This window comes from Antedon mediterranea, chromosome 1 (genome assembly GCF_964355755.1).
Source record: "Antedon mediterranea chromosome 1, ecAntMedi1.1, whole genome shotgun sequence".
Taxonomy (NCBI): domain Eukaryota; kingdom Metazoa; phylum Echinodermata; class Crinoidea; order Comatulida; family Antedonidae; genus Antedon; species Antedon mediterranea.
In genome coordinates this window covers 29,534,176-29,553,274 of record NC_092670.1, presented here as the reverse complement: position 1 = coordinate 29,553,274, position 19,099 = coordinate 29,534,176, and the positions used below count along the sequence as shown (strand labels likewise).

At 31.5% G+C, this 19,099-nt stretch overlaps 2 long non-coding RNA genes across 3 annotated transcripts in view; both read left to right on the top strand.

The window, feature by feature from the left end:
* The window catches only part of LOC140063636 (uncharacterized), a 478,535-nt gene that overhangs the window by 179,026 nt on the left and 280,410 nt on the right, over nucleotides 1–19,099 (top strand). The window lies entirely within an intron of this gene.
* Nucleotides 10,481–19,099, top strand: part of LOC140063635 (uncharacterized) — a 45,184-nt gene continuing 36,565 nt past the window's right edge. Inside the window, exon 1 of the long non-coding RNA XR_011847648.1 lies at nucleotides 10,481–10,519. This is a non-coding gene — a long non-coding RNA (uncharacterized lncRNA). The remainder of the gene's footprint in view (nucleotides 10,520–19,099) is intronic.

The window sequence follows — 19,099 nt, the reverse complement described above, 5'->3', positions numbered from 1 at the left end:
TCAGTATAGGGTTTTTGGTGCAAAACTATGTGTTTGGCTTAATGCGTTCTTCCAATTAAATTGTACAGACACACAAAGTACACAGTAAAATATCAACGTTCATGCGAAACGATTAAAACATAGATAATTGACGGACTGAAATATAGACTAGAGGTTTAAAAAAAAAAAGAATTCAACCCAACTTTCTATCGAACAACAGTTCACGATAACTGAAAAACGTACAAATGAACGGGCGTCGACACAAACCATGTTGAAGTCGAAAGAAAGACTTTTAAGAATTGACTATCTTAACATCATAACTGTTTGTTACGTTTTAGTGGTTACATTTTCTTACGTTAGTGAAGTTAATGAAGTTTGTTGCGTTAGTGGTTTTAACCACTAAAAACTGTTGTTACGTTAGTGGTTAATGGAATTGTTATGTTAATCATTGATTTGTGTTACATTTGTGGGTAATGTTACGTTAGTGGGTGATACAAGGCCTAGGCTTATATTGTAGAAAGCTTGGGTCACTATGACAGTGTCGGTGACAAATTTTCGCTGTTATTACAATAGTAATGGGACATAACGTTTAGAAATAACAAAAAAAATAACAAGAATAATAATAAGAATAATAAGATTTAACACTAATGGACATTGTGTAAGCAGTTTTGTTAAAGTAAAAAATCACACTGCAGACAGTAAAAACACCACACATTATACAGTTACACTGGCGTGGCATCATTCACTCTTTCCAACCTAATATCTATAGGCCTTTGAAGCCCACAATCTGTGACAAATAAAACACAATTAGGATCAGATTTATATATTTGTTTTCACTAGCTTAGTTATGAAAACATTATTTATCAAATAAAATATCATAAATTTGATCACTATGTTTATCGTGAAAACAATTACGCCTTTAATTTAAACTATAATTGTCTGAGTAACTGTAATAAATAATCATACATAAACATTTTCATATTAAAATTTGTCTCGATCTTTTGCTTAATGTCACAAAGTTTATAACAAAAAATGTAGCCAATGACATGTGAAGAAAGAGCTATCCGCTTTAAAACATGTTTTCCTTCACATCTACGTATTTCAGATTCTTCCCTTCGATTTTCTATTATAGTCTTTGACTGCATTTTATGTATTTCACACACAATCAGGCCACCCCGATTGGTTTCTTTCTTTTCTGTTGATACACTTCTCAATACGGACTCCTTCTAATCTACAAATTCCAAACCTTGTAATACTTCAGGCTCTGAAATGTAATCATTCATAAATTATTTGTGGTCTATTATTATTATAGTGTGATTGTTTCATTGCACCATCACCCTTTGTTTCTGTGGTGGTGGAGTTAAACGTGTATATATTGAAAAAAAATGTTTGCACATATATTTTTAGCTATATCTATCTAAAATCGTATTATACAAACTAGTAGTAAATACATTTCAACTGAACTCTCCTTACAGTCCTAATGTAATATTAAGTGAATTTAAACACATTTTATCTTCATTTGTATTACCTGAGATACTAAATAAAGAGCATTTTTAAAATATAGAACAAGTAGTGACACTGTCGTGTTAGAACAAGGTCAACACCTAAACTGCACCTAATATCTAGCGCACATTGGGATAGACCATAGTCAATACCCTTTAATGCTTTTAAAATCTAATATGGCATAATTATAGTATTATAAATTTAGCTAATGTTTCGAAAATTTTACTTTTAGTTGAAAAATTATTACATATATAACATAGACACGTAAAAGTAGCCTCACAAACAGTTTGTAACGATTTCCTAACCAATTCAATTGTATAGAAGTATAGTCATCATCTCCTTGTATTGTACATCAATTAAACGACATTGGGATCTATTTAGATGATGCCAAAATAAATTAGCTGTTATACTTTTTTTTTAATATTGATGATTTTCAGATTCTACTACCGCTAGATAATTTTTTAAAAGGGAGTGGTAACGCTTCAATAGATAGTTATTCGTAGGTTAGTTTTATTTTTGGAGGTGATTTGGACCCGGGGTAGAGTATTCCATGGAGACGTTTTTCCGGATACATGTCAAAACGAAGAGCTAACTAAACTAAATGTTTTTTTCTTCTATTCAGGAATTACAAGAACTGTGACTATTACTTATTGTACCACCCCCAACCTCCAGGTAGAGGTTTGCTCCTTGGACCATTATCGATGCTCTTGTTGCTCCTATATCCTCATCCCATTCACGGTGTCCTCTCTTTCATATACAAATATTAACAACGATAACAAACATCGAGTGATTTATCTTCAATGGCAATCACTAGCTGATTTGTCATATCTTTTATTTTCGATTAACATGTTGATTAGAGTAAAGATATCTTTTCTAAGAATTTATGTCTTTTAATATATCAATGTACATGAAATCTACTCACGCTATCACGTTAAGTGGCACCACATGGCCCTTGTAAAACCTTAAACGCAATTTTATTGAGACAAAGTGAACCAACTAAAACGTGACATTAATTTAGATTAGAAATACGTTCACGTTTCAAGTTGACTCAAATTAATAATAAATGTTTCATAAGGGAATTATACGTTTAATGCTAGTCCATGAGAATAAACGATAGCATGAAAGGTAAAATGAAGATACATATTAATCATTGAGATTTGTGGCCTATTATTATTGATTGACTATTGATACAAACAAAGCCGCCAGGACTGTTTAAAGCAACTTGATCAGTCCTAACATTGATCAAGGGCTTCTCTCGTCCAGTGCCCACCTTGACCAGAGGAAAGGAATAAGCCAATATGTCTTAGGCAGTTACTAGATGAAGGGGCTGCCATAAGAGTCAGCAGTGCTGATTTCAAATGCCTGACCCCAGCTCCATATACAGCACCCGATATTCCCAGATGGTCTCCCATCCAAGCTCCAAACAGGCCCAACGTTGCTTAACTTCGGTGATCTAACGAGAACGGTGTTTCAACGTGGTAAAGCCGTATTCAACACTAACATCCTAGAAGTTCTTTTCATTGTGTATTTTTTTTTAAAGAGATTTGAAGGCCTAGTATTAACACCCTTCCTAACACGATTGAGAAAGCCGGTATCTAAGAGATAGGTTACTTACTGCAAGTTCGTGACGTTTGGTTCAAAGAAGTATCCCGTGCTTTTACGCACAATATTATAAATAATATCAATTAACAGTCCACTTACATTTTAATTAATCTCATTATCGTCTAGAAGATCTTAATTACTAATTACCATAAAGGGAGGACTTCTTGCCGTGATATACCGTTTTATAGGATGCATAGTAATGATTATTGCTAAACATTTCATCACACAATTACTCAGAAGTATAATCCTAGTAGAAGGAATCTAGGTGAAATTCACTCAAAGTGTTTTATAAGTGATTGTTGTTGGCACACTGCCGTTCTCATCTACGACATAAACGGTTTTATGACATCATTATAAGTGGAGAGTGTACTCACTAACATTTCTGTTCTCAATAAAATGAATTGTGTTTACCATTAGGTCAATTCTTCGAAACATTTATTAATCTGATCTGTTTATCTGTATGGGCCTGCTTTTATTCGTCTCGGTCAATTTTACTTGGTCACTCATCTAAATGATGAAAAGTTGGTAAATTATGTACTTAGCTATAAAGGCGGCTGTCAGTTTTCAGAATCTCACCTTTTGACAGTATAGTAACATTTTACTCATCAATAAAATAATGATAACTATATTGTTTGTGGAATCTTCCTCGTTATTATTATTATTGTTGTTGTTGCAGCAGCTGTTGTTGTTGCTGTTGCTGTTGTTGCTGCTGTTGTTGTTGGTGTTGTTGTTACTGCTGCTGTTGCTGCTGTTGTTGCTGCTGATGTTGCTGCTGTTGTTGGTGTTGTTACTGCTGCTGTTGTTGCTGCTGATGTTGCTGCTGTTGTTGGTGTTGTTACTGCTGTTGTTGCTGCTGTTGTTGCTGCTGTTGTTGTTGGTGTTGTTGTTACTGCTGCTGTTGCTGCTGTTGTTGCTGCTGATGTTGCTGCTGTTGTTGGTGTTGTTACTGCTGCTGTTGATTCTGTTGTTGCTGCTGTTGTTGCTGCTGCTGTTGATGCTGTTGTTGCTGCTGCTGTTGCTGCTGCTGTTACTGCTGCTGTTGATTTTGTTGTTATCTACAATTTACCAAGCATTTTGATTTTGTACTTTATTTTATCACTTTCTCAATATTAATCGTGTTGTATTTGTAAATATCTAGGGGGTATTTGTTTAAATATACATGTTACCATATTACACCCGAAAACCTCATTCGAATAAACGCCTTTTCTCGAATAAATACGGTAAGTTAACAATAATTACGATATAAGTATGTTTCTAATATATTGATGTTACAAAAATCTATCAGCGTTAAACAAAAGTAACATATAGGTAAATATTATCATGGAGGTATATATCTTTTTTATACCTCCATGATATTATTAATATCGGTGTAAACAGCAACAATTAATTGAGACCTTTATATGGAGTCACCGATTTTATAGTCTACGATTTAATTTAATCGTTTATTTATAAATTACTATAAATAAAGTTCAATTCTCATCTGGGATGACAATTTTGCATATTTTCTCAAAAATCCACACATATTCCTTGTTAGAACTCGAGTTTCACTTGTTGCTTTCAAACTTTAATCAAAGACCAAGTCTTACATTAATAATGATATGCTCGATATTGTTCTAATCAACAATGTAATACACATTTTGTTACCTTTTATTGATAACTAACGATTATTAGGGACCTGTTAGATGCATTCAATATTAATTTATTTTGCAATTCAGTTGAACGTTGTATTGAGTATCGATGTAACTCCGTTTTGTCTTTTAAACCTTGCATCTCCACTGCCATGTTTCAAGATTGACAGTGAAATAATTAGTATCTACAATGGATTAAATTAACTTGCTCAGCTCATCAAATTTCAATAAACTCTAGATAAACAAAAGGGCACTCAAATCCACTCAAGTTGCTCCTTTTCTCCTCTACCGCGTCTTCTTACAATAAGATGAAGTCTATAAATAAACATTATATTCGTGATCGTCAAACGTATATAAATCTATTGTTTTGCTAATAATAAAACCCCGCTTCTGGCTACAATTACTTCGAAACGATTCTCTACTCTATCCGTTTAAATACAGGTGCCAAATCACCAATTTAGATAAGTTTCAAAATACAATTCGCAGTAATGACTGAATAATATTATCAAATCAAAAGTTAATTCAGACTGACAAACTGAATTGATGTCATTTTTTGAAATAGTAGTTTATGAATTCATCTTTGCGGCAATTATTTATAGACGGATGTAAACACTTTCCCATAAAATACTCTAATCGCTATTCTATTATTGGGAAATAATTTCTTCTAGCTGTTTCGATAGATTATAAATCATTATACCCTGAGTAGTGTGTCTAGAATTACTTTAACCATAGGAAGCTGAAATAAAATACACAATAAATATACTGCTTTTCAATAAAACAGCTTTTAATCAATAATCGTGATTTAGTGGAAATTATCACTATTTTGCACAACAGTGTTATGCATATTATAAGTACGGTGTGTTTCACAGCCATACATTTTTCAAAATAATTTTTATTAATAATAATAATGAATACAAAATTAAAGTGCGCATGTCTAGTCATTACCGAAAAACCAAGTGCCTAATTACAACGCAACGTTTGGTCCTTCATGTCAAAGGTTAAAACTTATCACATTTATCCGATAATTATTTGATTTGAATTAGATAATTATCGCTTAATTTTTCTCGAGCAGAATCGGTTGAACCATTTTTCCACCATCGGGTTAATTATTAGTTAATTTTTGGCTGCGGAAACACGGCCATAGAATTTACACAAATTAGGTTTGGTTTTGCTACTTAACTTTTGTTTTCCTAAAGGTTGTGTTTCTTGGAGCATCGAGACGTAGTATCCATTAAATAATATTTAGTGATGTCACCAGTGTAGGAGGAACTCGCTTTAATTTCATTCATTGGCTTTATGTTCATATTTTAGTTTGCTAGTAACGTAGGCCTAAACATGTTTTTTAACTTCATATTCCCAGTTTTATTGACATATACATGTAATATAAAGATTTTACAGTAAATCACGTCACAGTAGCAAAACATCTTACCAACCTTTCTTTCTTATTATTGTATAGATCCGTTTCCATAGTTCCAGATCTATTGTAAAGTGAACACATTCAGTCTAAAGATGTTTGTATGAAATATGATTGGGGCTCAATGGCGTTATAGGGCTACTGAGGGCTAGTAGTACTCTCTATGTCAGATCGACCATGGTATTGTTAGTAAACAATGGTGCTGCAAAAATAAATAATTCAAATAAATCCACGTTTTATAGCTTAAATAGAAGGAGATTTGGTATTGATAATGTTCAAAAGAAAGAAATATGTCTTCAAATTAGAAGAAATTGAGCTTGAAGCATTGAAAGAACATCGATCACTATACAATTTAAAACGCTTTGACATCCGGGCACTGTGTTATGTTTCACTAAAACAGTCAATTATATCGTCTGGCTCCAAACATGTAAACGCGTGCATTTTTTACATATCGCCCTAAAAGACAAGGTGCACAAAAGTAAGCCGACAGTTTGGTGACAACTACTTTATTTATTCCAATACCTGATACATTTGATCGATGGATATGAATAGGGTGTTTTAGTATGTTAACAGTAGTTATTTAAACGTCAGACTTGACCTACTTTCAGTTTCAAAACAGTTATTAATGTTTATAATTGATCGATGATGTTTATTTACCTACTTGATCAATCTCAACTTCTATGTTTATATATATTTTAGTATATATTAATATTCATAATGAAGATCAGCAGCAATTTATCGAAAATCGTCTAACTTTCTACATTATGTTGACCGTACGTTACAATGGTTAAAGGGGAACATTTTGTATAGATTATTATAGGCCTCAAATATAAACACCATTGATAATAACCCACCTTCGTCAGTGGTAATGCAGAAGTTCCAAAGGGCTTTTGATATACCGCTGATGAAAAATGTATTAATGTTGTTGCAACTGTTTATTATAAACAACCTTATACCCGGAGCTACCTTTTAATTGTATTTTTATGACTTACACTGTATTTTATTTACAAACAAATCATGAGTAAATTATATATTTCATGCTATTTTTCATTTGTAATACTTTTTTAAACTAATAATTGTTCATACAAACCTTGTGGTTTCCTGAGAGCCGCATGGGTAGTCCGGGGCTGGGTGCCAGAACAAACTCCAATGCTGTAAGGTTAATATCAGCCTAGATAGGCCAAGCAGCATCAGTAATACATAGTAGGCCTAGCTTTATTGAATATTTAGCCACGTCCTTCTCAGATTTCGTTAAATTTAACATTTTAGTAATAGTCTTATAATTACACAGTGAAAACATGATAGAGTCACATCCAGAGTGTTTAAATATACTTTTCACACATCAGAAACAACATCACGACAAGAACAGATCGCCATGCCAGTGAAAGATTTAACGTGGTCATACTCCTTACAGGTAGCATATTAAAAAGCCCAATTGACCCTAACAAGCAATAACTAAAATTGGGTAATGTATACTCAATATAAAATAATAATAATATAACCAGAAATAGAAAGATCTAGAAAAAAAGATTTTTTTTGCTGAAGAAATGTGTTAGGATTATTCAAATATACTCCTCTTTTGCATGTAAAAGAATAGGAAATTACAAGGTATCCCCCCAAATCGCGAAAAGACGTCATTTTCAAGAAAATCGTACACATTTAAAACAATTTTTTTTTATGAAGGATGATATTTTTAAATAACAGCCTGAAATGTATTAAAAATAGAAATGTTCTGGATGGAGCTCCACTAACCACTTTAAGAGTTAGCTTACCATGTTCTATGATACTAGCTGATATATGTGCAACACATGTGATGCTGTATTACAGAATGTTCCTATGATACTGTGTCGGAAGCTACATACAGTAGCGAGAATCACGTGCTGATGTAATGATGGTAATGGTATGAATAATCTATAAATTAAATGTTTATTATGTTTTTGAGAAAGGTCGGTACAATGCAAATCATTTTACTATTGGATTCTGTATCGGGTTTGCATTAATTGTCTTTACTACGATTGCGGAAAATAGGCCTAAAGTTCCAGCAAAAAAGTGTTTAATGTTTATTTGTCAAGCCGATAGACGGAAAATCAGAGTTCCGATTACACTTAAAAAATATTGTCACTCACTTTGGACAAACGCCCTGAAAACAACAACTTATTATAGCTTCATCTTAGAAAATATAAATTAAAATAGAAAGTATGCCATAATATAAACATTTGAAACACCATCGGTTTTCAGTACAACCCATAAAGATTATTTTAAAAATTTAGCCTAAATATTACAATTCTAAAATGGACCAGCAATTTGAAAAGATTCTTCTACATTATTTGTTTTCAAAGAGCAAACATTATAATAATTATCACCTTCGTCTACATGATCTATACATAGCAATAATATCAGGTATATTAAACTATTGAGTCAATCTTTATAAATAATGATTGACAGCGCATCCTTAAAATTCAAACGTTTTGATGCACAAAAATGTAGATGATTATAGTAAAAGTTAGGTTATTGCCAGGAATTGAATTTGAAGTAGTTTTGGCAATGCGGTTTACCAAAGAAATAACGCACGACGAGAAGGGTTTAAAAATCAATTAGATGCGTAGTAGAAAGTAAAGTAAGGTGTCTAGCACTCTTGAAAGGATTGGATTAAGTGAGATTAGAAATGCATACGTAGTTTTCAGGTCATGATGTTTAATAGAATCTTGAAAATATCAAACGTAAATTATTGAAAATTAAAACACCATGTGTTTGTAATAATTCAGTAGGCATATATTTTCTTATTCCTGGCAATAACCTAACGTTTGCTAATCATTTACATTTGTATTTATGTATAAATCTACCAAGAAGAGTACAATTAAACTACTATTGTTTGACATTTTCCCGCCTAGTCATGAAGTAAGAAGGAATTTCTACCATGTAGGAATGAGTATGGATGTATATTTGCCCCATGATAATTAGTAATATAATAGGCTAAGTTTATTGACATTTTGACGGAAGTATCAGGAAATCAATATAGCTGTGATGCGTATTAATGATTCAAAAATTAACAATATCAAAACAATAAACACAAAGTGCTTTACTTAGAAAAACTAATTTTCAGTCATTGAAAAGACACTTATTTTAAAAGGGAAATTGCAAAAATTACAATAAATCAAGAACCCGTTCTATTTAAGCAACAGTGACATCAGCTTCCGGAAAATGGCAGAGCAACATTTTTCATTAGGAAACGGTTTGTCTTTGTTTAATTATCAAAGAGTAAAGAATCAAGAGTTTGAGAAATTAATAGCATTTTGTATGCAAGTTAAATGTTGGTTAATCGATTGGTAGGTTTTTTGGATTCTTATACGATTCATTTATGTGTTTTATGCAATTAATGATATAATTTAAAAAGTATGTATCGTAATAAAAAATAACATTCCTCTAGAGAGCTATTCCTAAATAATATAAAAACTCCTTTAATTTGCAATGATTATTTAGGGGATAGGTTGATTATCTAGGTGTTAGGTTAAACATCTGAGGGTTAAGTACGTTAAGTACGCTTTTAAAATCATGTTCGAAGCTGTAAAACGATGGATATCCCTCGGATGGATCCTCATATCACTATTATTTGCCTATACTATTTTGCAGTCTTTTGAAACATTTAAAACTGGCTTCCTACGATGTAATCACATTTTAAATATTTATGCTTCGATTTAAAATGACGAAACATTTAATTCGGGTACGTAGATGGTGCTCTTGGTGTGGGAGGTGCGAAAGGTGTTTCACCCTACTTAGTTACCCACTTGATTTGCATTACAAACATAGAGAGAAAACCGAAGTAAGTTTACGCCCTCATAGGTCTACATACCAGCTGTAATTAATTAAGAAGAAATTAAACTTAATCAATATATCTGTAAACTGTTGAACATGTTGCTGTTTGATTTTAATGATGAATTTTGAATTATTTATAAATAATCATAACAGACGAAAAGCAATATAAATTTAATCTAATATTTGATACTCAATAAATTACTAAATAATGACTACTTTTCGTCCAATAACTTTTATCCTACATTCAACGTATTAATATAAAATAGAATAATAGTGCTGAGTACACCTGCCACAATGATAGAATGTCTATCAATTTGTATCGGTTGAGTTTCTGGGCGTATTTGTTTGTAGAAATAATTATTATAGCAACAACATCTTTTTTTAGAAAACACAAATAAAAGTTAAATGCGTAGCGTATAAATTACGTGGGAATAACAAATAGCGACGTGTCTTGGATCAAATAACGGAACAGGAAACATATCGCCCTCAATCTTGAAGTATATAAAACCGGCGACTGGTATTAATTCGAATAAGCAAATCTTAGACTCAGACCGAAGTGACAATAAACAAAACTTAAGAGGTAAGATATTTGTAGATATTTTTGTAGTACTTGAATTAGTTTAACTATTATTACATATTCTTATCAGAATAAGTTTCATTTTCAAAGAATAGTATTTTTGTTGCATAAATGAAAATGTTTAATGCGGATTGTAAAGGAAAGGAATAACATAATTTTAAATGGAGTGATGCATTTGACATTCAAACTTGTATTCATCAATTCTTTATTATTAGTCTGTCTTCGTTCTGTACTAATATGGTATCATTGTTAATATTATTAAATCAAAGCACTGTTTGATTTTAAATATGAAAGATATTATTATTAATCGGCTTCCAAGGTTCCTTGTGATTTTACTTTTCGTTTTAAGACGTAAATAATATTATACAATAGCGTGCTCACTGTATTAGTAACACGCACGGCATCTCAGTATCTTGCGTTTAAAAAATAATATAAATTTTGTTTTATGAGATAGTTATATGTTGCGTATACATTTAGTTTATAACATACTCTGTATGTTTGGGAAAGACATAAATTACTTTCTTTTAAAATGTTAATTGCTATATCTTATTGTTGTACTTTCACTTTTTCATTCTTTGTTTAATTTCGGTAGGTCTAATCTAAATATTAGTATAATAACCTAAAATAAATCATTATTCATAATTATAGTCGCAAACCCTGATTAGGTTTACATATAATAATCAGATAAGAGTTAGAGTACATTTCCCTGATATACAGTACGATTTGCTGATATTAATTGAAAATCAGAGTTAGATTTGATTAATGTTTCTTTAATGCCTATTCCTAAACTAATAGATACAGTATTAAATGTATGAGTGGACGAAGGGAAATCTAATACATAACATAGAATTATGTATAAAGTAGGCCTAATAATAGTATTGATACAAGACATTTGTTTAAAAAATAAAGAACACTATAGACTAAAAGTTGGTTTTAAAAAACACGCTAGCTTCAGTGAACATTAAACTATTGTTATTAAAATGTAGTCTCTTGTCTTGTAGGAGGTTTCAGATTCATCCCCCTTACTGATATTTCCAGCTCAGTCTAACATACATATCCTTACCCACAATGTAGGTCAGATTTGATTATAATAATTTATTTAACACTTTCTAAAAACATTAATTTTTATCCAATTTCCCCGTGTTTTTATATTATTCAGTTCTATACAGCAAAATAATTTTGAATATCAACGGTTAAGCCTAAGTGGATTAAAATATCCATCGTGTTAATAAACTGACAAGCCATTAGATCCAATTATACAAAATATATTTTAAACTTCCGAATATAATATCATGAAGTTTTTATTGTTAGCATCTTATTCGTGAGTATGGATATTTCACGGAACGGTATTAGCTATAGTGTCAGATTCTTCATATTAGTATTAATTGGAAATATACCACGTTGACACTTGTTTAGGAAATAATGACCAAACACTTAAAAAACATTTTATGGAAAACATTTTATAGTAATTGCTATCCTGAAATAGTAGTCCGACACGGTTTCATTAGCCAGTAGGTAATACGTCAATGACATGGGTCTTTTTAGTTGTATATGGATTATTTCAGATTTGTTAAAGCGTCTGTGTGAAATGTCAGATTTTAACATGGATTGCGTGATTGTATGTTGTGTGTGGGCCAGCTTTATGCTGGTAATTTTTGTTCAATGTTTTAAATTACATTATTTTATAAAAACACATTAAAGTACATCTGATTGTATCCTTGCCATTTGATTTGTAAATTACGTAACACATTTATTATTAATTCCAATAAACGAAAAATGATTTCATGGTGTTATTTAATTGTACTATTGCAGAATCAGCTTTTTGGAAAAGTGTTTAGATTTTTGTGAATAAGGTTAACTGATCCGTGGTTCGAAAATAATAATAATAATAAATCTCAACATTTTCTACTGTTGTTACGTTAGTGGTAAAATTTTGTTACGTTAGTGGTTAATGAAGTTTGTTACGTTAGTGGTAAATGGATGGTTACGTTAGTGATTTTTTTTAATTAGTGGTTAATGTTACATTAGTGATTGCTTGTTGATATATTAGCGGTTGATGTTAGTTACGTTAGTGGGTGATACAGACCTATCCTAAGCGAGTTTCCGCACAACCGACTCTATGTTTATAGCACAGCACTTTATTTCAATCAATTCCAATTTTTTTTAAAGCGGGTTTTGTATGTATTTATTTATTTATAATAATAAATACGTTTATTTTAAATCGGTATGTAGATAAATGTAAGTTAAATATATGTATAGTTCAAAATATTGTTCTAGTAGTATGTCTTATCCAGAAAACTTGTAGCGTATTTGTTATGTATGTAGTCTTTAAGATTTGTAACTTTTTTCATGTTCTTTGTTGTCAGTAGCGCAGTGAGCGTCTTTTTTTTAGACGGATGGTTGCGCTTTACAAATTTTCATTATTAGTAGTAGTAGTAGTAGTATTAATTGATTTTTTTAATTTCTAGTATAGGTTAATTGATGCTACTTACAAAGGTCACAAGTTCTATCTGGTTAGTCAATCATTCGTATTTCAATCGTTCTGATAATCAAATTTAGCGTTTATTTATGTTATATACTTTTGTTTTGTTAGATATTTTACTATGAAGTAACTGTACTGAATTCTTCTGTACTGATATCGTATCACGTGGCATTGCTAAATATGTTGGATGTGACATAAAAGTGCTATTAAATTGTTCTATTCAACGACTCACATATGATGCTTGATCTAGCTGTTGACGTCAAACACTGAAGTACAGTATTCTATAAATGTTTATAAGTTGATTGTTGAGAATCCCAATTCAACTAAACATTTCTTTATATTATGTTGTAGTACAGTAAACTCATTAACGAGACAACAATAAACATCTTAGAGCATACGTTATGCTACTCATGAGAATTGCTTTAGTCAATGCCCTAAATGACATACTATTATTAGTTTGTTATTAGTTTATTTCATCACTGTATAAAGCCCCAATGTGTAACTAACAAAAGTTCATTGATATTACGATCCGAATTAAATTCTACATCTCATTATTTAATGGTGTAGATAAGCCAGTTGCGGGTTTTGTCCAGTTCATTCCTTTACATGAAAACAACAAGAAGGAGTTCCGGTTATTAAACAATTCCATATTTTGTTATGTTATGATACTACTTCTTAACATTCCTTTTTTGTTAAATCTTCTATTTACAAAACCAATTGTATATTAAATAAAACTACAAACTTGTTTACACATGTAACTGTGCTTTTATACATAACTATATACATCAAATGCATTGTATGGTGTACACTGCTAGTATTAACCTGTTCAAACATTGATATATAATAAATGACACGGATTTACATTTCAACAACTGTCGCTTAGGTATTTGAAATACATTTTTCGGCCATTTTTTACATGAATTTTATTGCACAACCAACCAATTTTTAGTCGCGTGCTTGCAACACGACTCTACAGCTCACAATCTCGGTCGGTTGGTCGGTAAACACCAACTTGGACACGCGACTGCAGCCGCCATGTATATGGCCTTGTTTAATATAAATTGCGCAATGATATGAAATTGAAATCTACATTGGTTAAAGTTTATTGTTAACGATTATTCATACTCTTGTGCTTCCAAAGTTGAGTATCCATTTGATTAGATGTATTCGTGTCTGCTTGGAAAATTAAGTTGTAGTAACAATTTATCAATTTGACGACTGCACTAATAATTGTGACGTAATTATAACTAGCAGATTTGTTCAAACATTTAACGCGTTTCTATCGAATTTGTCAGAAATGTTACTACTGTATTGACTCATACAATATTATACATATAATGAATGTTTATGAGGGGAATGACACAATTAATTTATGAGGTGAAAGATGAAACTGAAACTGACCAATCACAAGCGATGGATCTTCCTAACTTTCGCTTTCGTTGGTCAACTGTTACTTGCACCAAATCACATCTGGGGAATCCCGCTTGATGAAAAACATCGCCGTAGTTCACGTTATGGTCGATGCACTAAAATGCACGTACTATTTTGCATTCTATTCAATCAACAACGATGATTAAGCTATCATCAAATCCGGAAATGATCTTAGTTTTTTACTGCCATAGCTCACGTGTTAGCCTAATAGGATCGGTGACAGTAATTAGTGTAGGCCTACTTATCAACCACCTTTATTCTATTTGCATCCAACTTATAAACACCTTCCGTGTGATTGGCTTTCCGCTAAACCACATATCGATCGTTCACTTGGTTCAGTTTTGCTGGTATGTACATGACTTACGGTGATGGATCAATAATATTATTGACAGAATAGTGATTTGATTTTAATTAAGCGTTAAATTACTGAATCCAAACATTGATAATATCACTCTGTGCCTACGCAGTTTATGTATTAGGTACACATATAAACGGTGATCTGTTACTTATGACATATATATAAAGACACCTGCTGAATTGCAAATACAGCCAATATTTGATAATACTTACGGATGTTCATTCAGTACCGCAAAAGTCCGTATGTTTAGCGGGAACCATAAGATAATACTACACTTTTTTTTCTTTTAGGCACGCTCACCTTAGGATATGGGATTTCTTCATTTCTTTGTAAAAGATTGTTTTTCTGTTTTTTACTAGAAAGGAAAACATATTTTGTATTTAGTTTGACGCATGGGGTTCAAACTAATTTTATTTCAAAATAACTAGTTTACATATAGGGTAACATTTTCCGATGCTTGTCTTGTAAAATGACATTATCATTAAAAAATCACACCTTCTTTAAACAAAATGGATTAAAGCAGGCCATTTATAGCCGTCCTAAATACCAATTTACTGCACATTGTACATGCTATTTTCAAAACGAAGATTTATTATGGCAATAACATACGTTTTGAATGTCAAATTTCATCGATCGTCTTCTGCTGGATTTCGTGTCAATATCAAACACTATACTCTCTCCGCCCAAACTCTTAAAGAACGTGAAAGAAAATGTAATGCCGATGTCAAAATCAATGAAAGAGTACACCATAAACAGCTATACATCTTAAGATTTATTCATTTAGTTTTTGTTTTAGTAAAAATAAAGAATGTTAAAGTCGTATTTTGTTGTTACATGACCCTTAACGGAAATGATGTACATTATCATATTGTTATTCTTCCTTTATTTACCAATTATAGCAATAGCAAATTAGAGCAAACAAATTAATTTTAATAACTCAAACCCAATATATTTTACAATTTTTAAGACAGTGCATTTTTACCAGATATATTCATCTCATGTTTTCTAAAGGAATGTGTCATACACTTGAGATCCCGTAATATATTTTCATATATTTTCTCACAAAATATAATTTAATATTTTAGGGAAGAAGCAATTGTTTGATTTTTACCGCATAAAAGAAAATTTGACAATTTAAAATACTATAGCCTGGAGGAAAACACAAAATATTGTAATCATTTCACTGCGTATCGTAACTTATTCAAGAAATATCATCTAACTAAATAGTAATTACTTCATACTTTACAATATTTTCTTATTATGAAACGGCAAATTCTTAAGAAACGATGCTTTGCAATACCGTACCATAAATAATAAATCATATGAATTTAATCAATCAAACCCAATCTATTTTACAATTTTTAAGACAGTGTATTTTTTACCAGATATATTCATCTCAGTTTTGAGATGTGTATCCGTAATAAAAGTTGTTGAATTTCATTGACGGATGGATAAAATAATATATAATGGAATGAAATCACAAAGTGCAATACAAATCAATCTAACATTTTGATTTTACAATATTATTTAATTACATTAGTGGTTACTGAATTTTACGTCAGTTGTTAAGTTTGTATTACCTGTACGTTAGTCCTCAATTGATTTTTAAGTTAGCGGTAGACTTAAAGGCCAGTGGCCGTATTCACCAATCTCACTTAGGCTAAGGGAAATACTTACCCTTAAAATTTAAGAATTCCCTTAACAAAGGGAAACACTTAAGGGGTATTCACAAATGAGTTAAGGGATTCACTTACCTAAGGGAAACACTTAATTTAAGGGTAAAAATAATCATAAATATTCATGAGTTGTCCCATTGTCCAATCACAGAGGATTTAATTCCCCTATGGTCCAATCACTTTCCTCTCCAAAACTAATTTGCATATTTAAAAAAAGAGTAAGGGGTTGGGGGGACGGGGAGGATGAAGAGAAAAATGTATAGACGTGACGATGGCAGTCAAAACAAAAACAAGTAAATGAATATTAAACCTAGACTAATTTGTATGAGGATCAAGAAAAATAGGTCTAGCCTAGATGCTACTAACAAACCAACATTCTGTGTAGGCCTAAACCTGTCTGTATTGAGGCATATGCATCCTAGGCTGGTTACTGGGCAGACCAACAGGGGGCCTAGCATCTCTACCTAGCCTACTAGAATGGGGCTAATTTCTATTACAACGAAATGGGAAGCCATCTTCCACAAAAATAATGGCAGTCAAAACAAAACAAATAAATCAATATATAGGCATAGACTAATTTGTATGGGTGGGGATCAGCAAAAAAAGGTCTAGATGCTACTCAAACCAAACATGAATCCTAGGCTGGTTAGTGGGCAGACCAACAGGGGGCCTAGCATCTCTACCTAGCCTAGACTGGGGCCATCTATAAGTAGGCATAGTACTCGCACTTGCAGAATCGTCAGCAAAACCAAGGTACGAATAGAGTTAAGGGAACTTTTAAGGGACCTCTGAGGTCCCTTAAAAGTTAAGGGAAAAATAGACCAAGTTAAGGGTTTCCCTTAACCTTAAACCCTTTGTGAATACCACTTAAGTGAAACCCTTAATATTTTCTTGATTTAAGGGAAATCCTTAGGATTTAAGGGAAATATCTCACTTAAGTGTGATTGGTGAATACGGCCACTGGTGCGGGCAAAAAATTTCTATTGATCATACATTCCAATAATTATCGATTTATAGTTTCTCCTATGTTTCATAATTTTTGGGATTTTATTTGTGTTACAGGAGCTTGTTGAAAATTAGCACTTTCATATCAGTGGGGGGATAGTTCAAATTACACAGTAAAATCTCTATTCTTTTGTACACAAATTTTGAAAATAGAGAGGCATTTTAAAAAGCTATGAAAAATAAACGGTGTGGTAAAAAATGTTATCAGATGACTAAATATAGGTAATATAACTTGAATTTTACATTTCTGGTATTTTTATTCAACTTCAGAATGTTATTTTCATGCTATAGCAAAAATTATCCACTGTATATCCACCATCTTTTTTCACCTTCTAGGGAGTCACCAGACATGTTATTACTTTATGTTAACTACCTAACTACTGAAAAAAAGTCTTCCTGGTTTTTTTGAAAGAATTTTGCCAAATTTTGTATTTGACCATATTAGGGGAAATTCATGGTTTTTCGTCTTGATTTCTGTTACAAATATTTGATTTATGTACAATTAACCAAATGTTATATTTTTATATTTAAAATTCATGCCTGTACCTGAGCTTTAAAGGCCAGGTGCGGGGTAAAAACTTATATTGATCATAATATTCCAATAATTATCGATCTATAGTTTCCCCTATGTTTCATAATTTTTGGGATTTTATTTGTGTTTGAACATAAGCACTTTCTTATAGTTCAAATTACACAGCAAAATCTTTTTTTGTAAATAGAGAGGCATTTTTAAAAAACAGCAATATTCACTACGTGAATCCTAATTCTGATAGGTGTACGTGTTAATTAATAACTTTAATGTACGCGCTGTAATTAGGCGTGGTTATATTAGCAGTTTTTATACGTATATGTATCTTACAACAGTATATGAATTTATTACAATCCACTTATTTGAAAATACGGTACATTCTATTTTATACAATCAATATTGAACTTATATGCATTATGTTTTATCCATGTCATAATTAATGATTACATCAGCAAGGTCCTGAAATAAAACCATTTAAGTGCACTATCGCTGTATTAACTGGGGTTTATTACACCACAATAGGTATTTTGTCAAACAATTTCCTTTTTTAATAGTCCACATCTAATGAACAACTTAGACCTTGACTTGAAGAACTTCTTAAGCATCTAATCTAAACTAAATTGCGTCAACATTGGCTTCATATGTTTTTAACATACTCGTGTTTTTGGTTTTTTTTTTCTTTTAAATGTCATTTTTTTTCTAACCACCTTAATCACGTAAATTGTGGATTATTTAATTAAATAAATAGTCTATTATGAATTTAGTTGTACTTTTAGCGGCTGCAAGCAATCCTGGGAAACGCTTACTTTCCAGTTTTTAAATGATTACAATACTGTTAATGAAATGTGATGACATTAGCCTTTGTAACAACACATGATTAATTTGTTTGACGCACCAGTTATGTTGTTTACAGTATTTAAACAGCTAGAGTTGTAAATTGAAACGAATCACTGTTTAACCTATAGATTTTGGGTTAACAAAGACGTCTTTCTCACTCAATAAAACAATCACACTATGCTTATTTTTAGCAAAGAACCGTTCTTGTATAGAAAGTGTTGATAGAATTGACAATTTTAAGACTAAAATTGAATCGATACTTGCA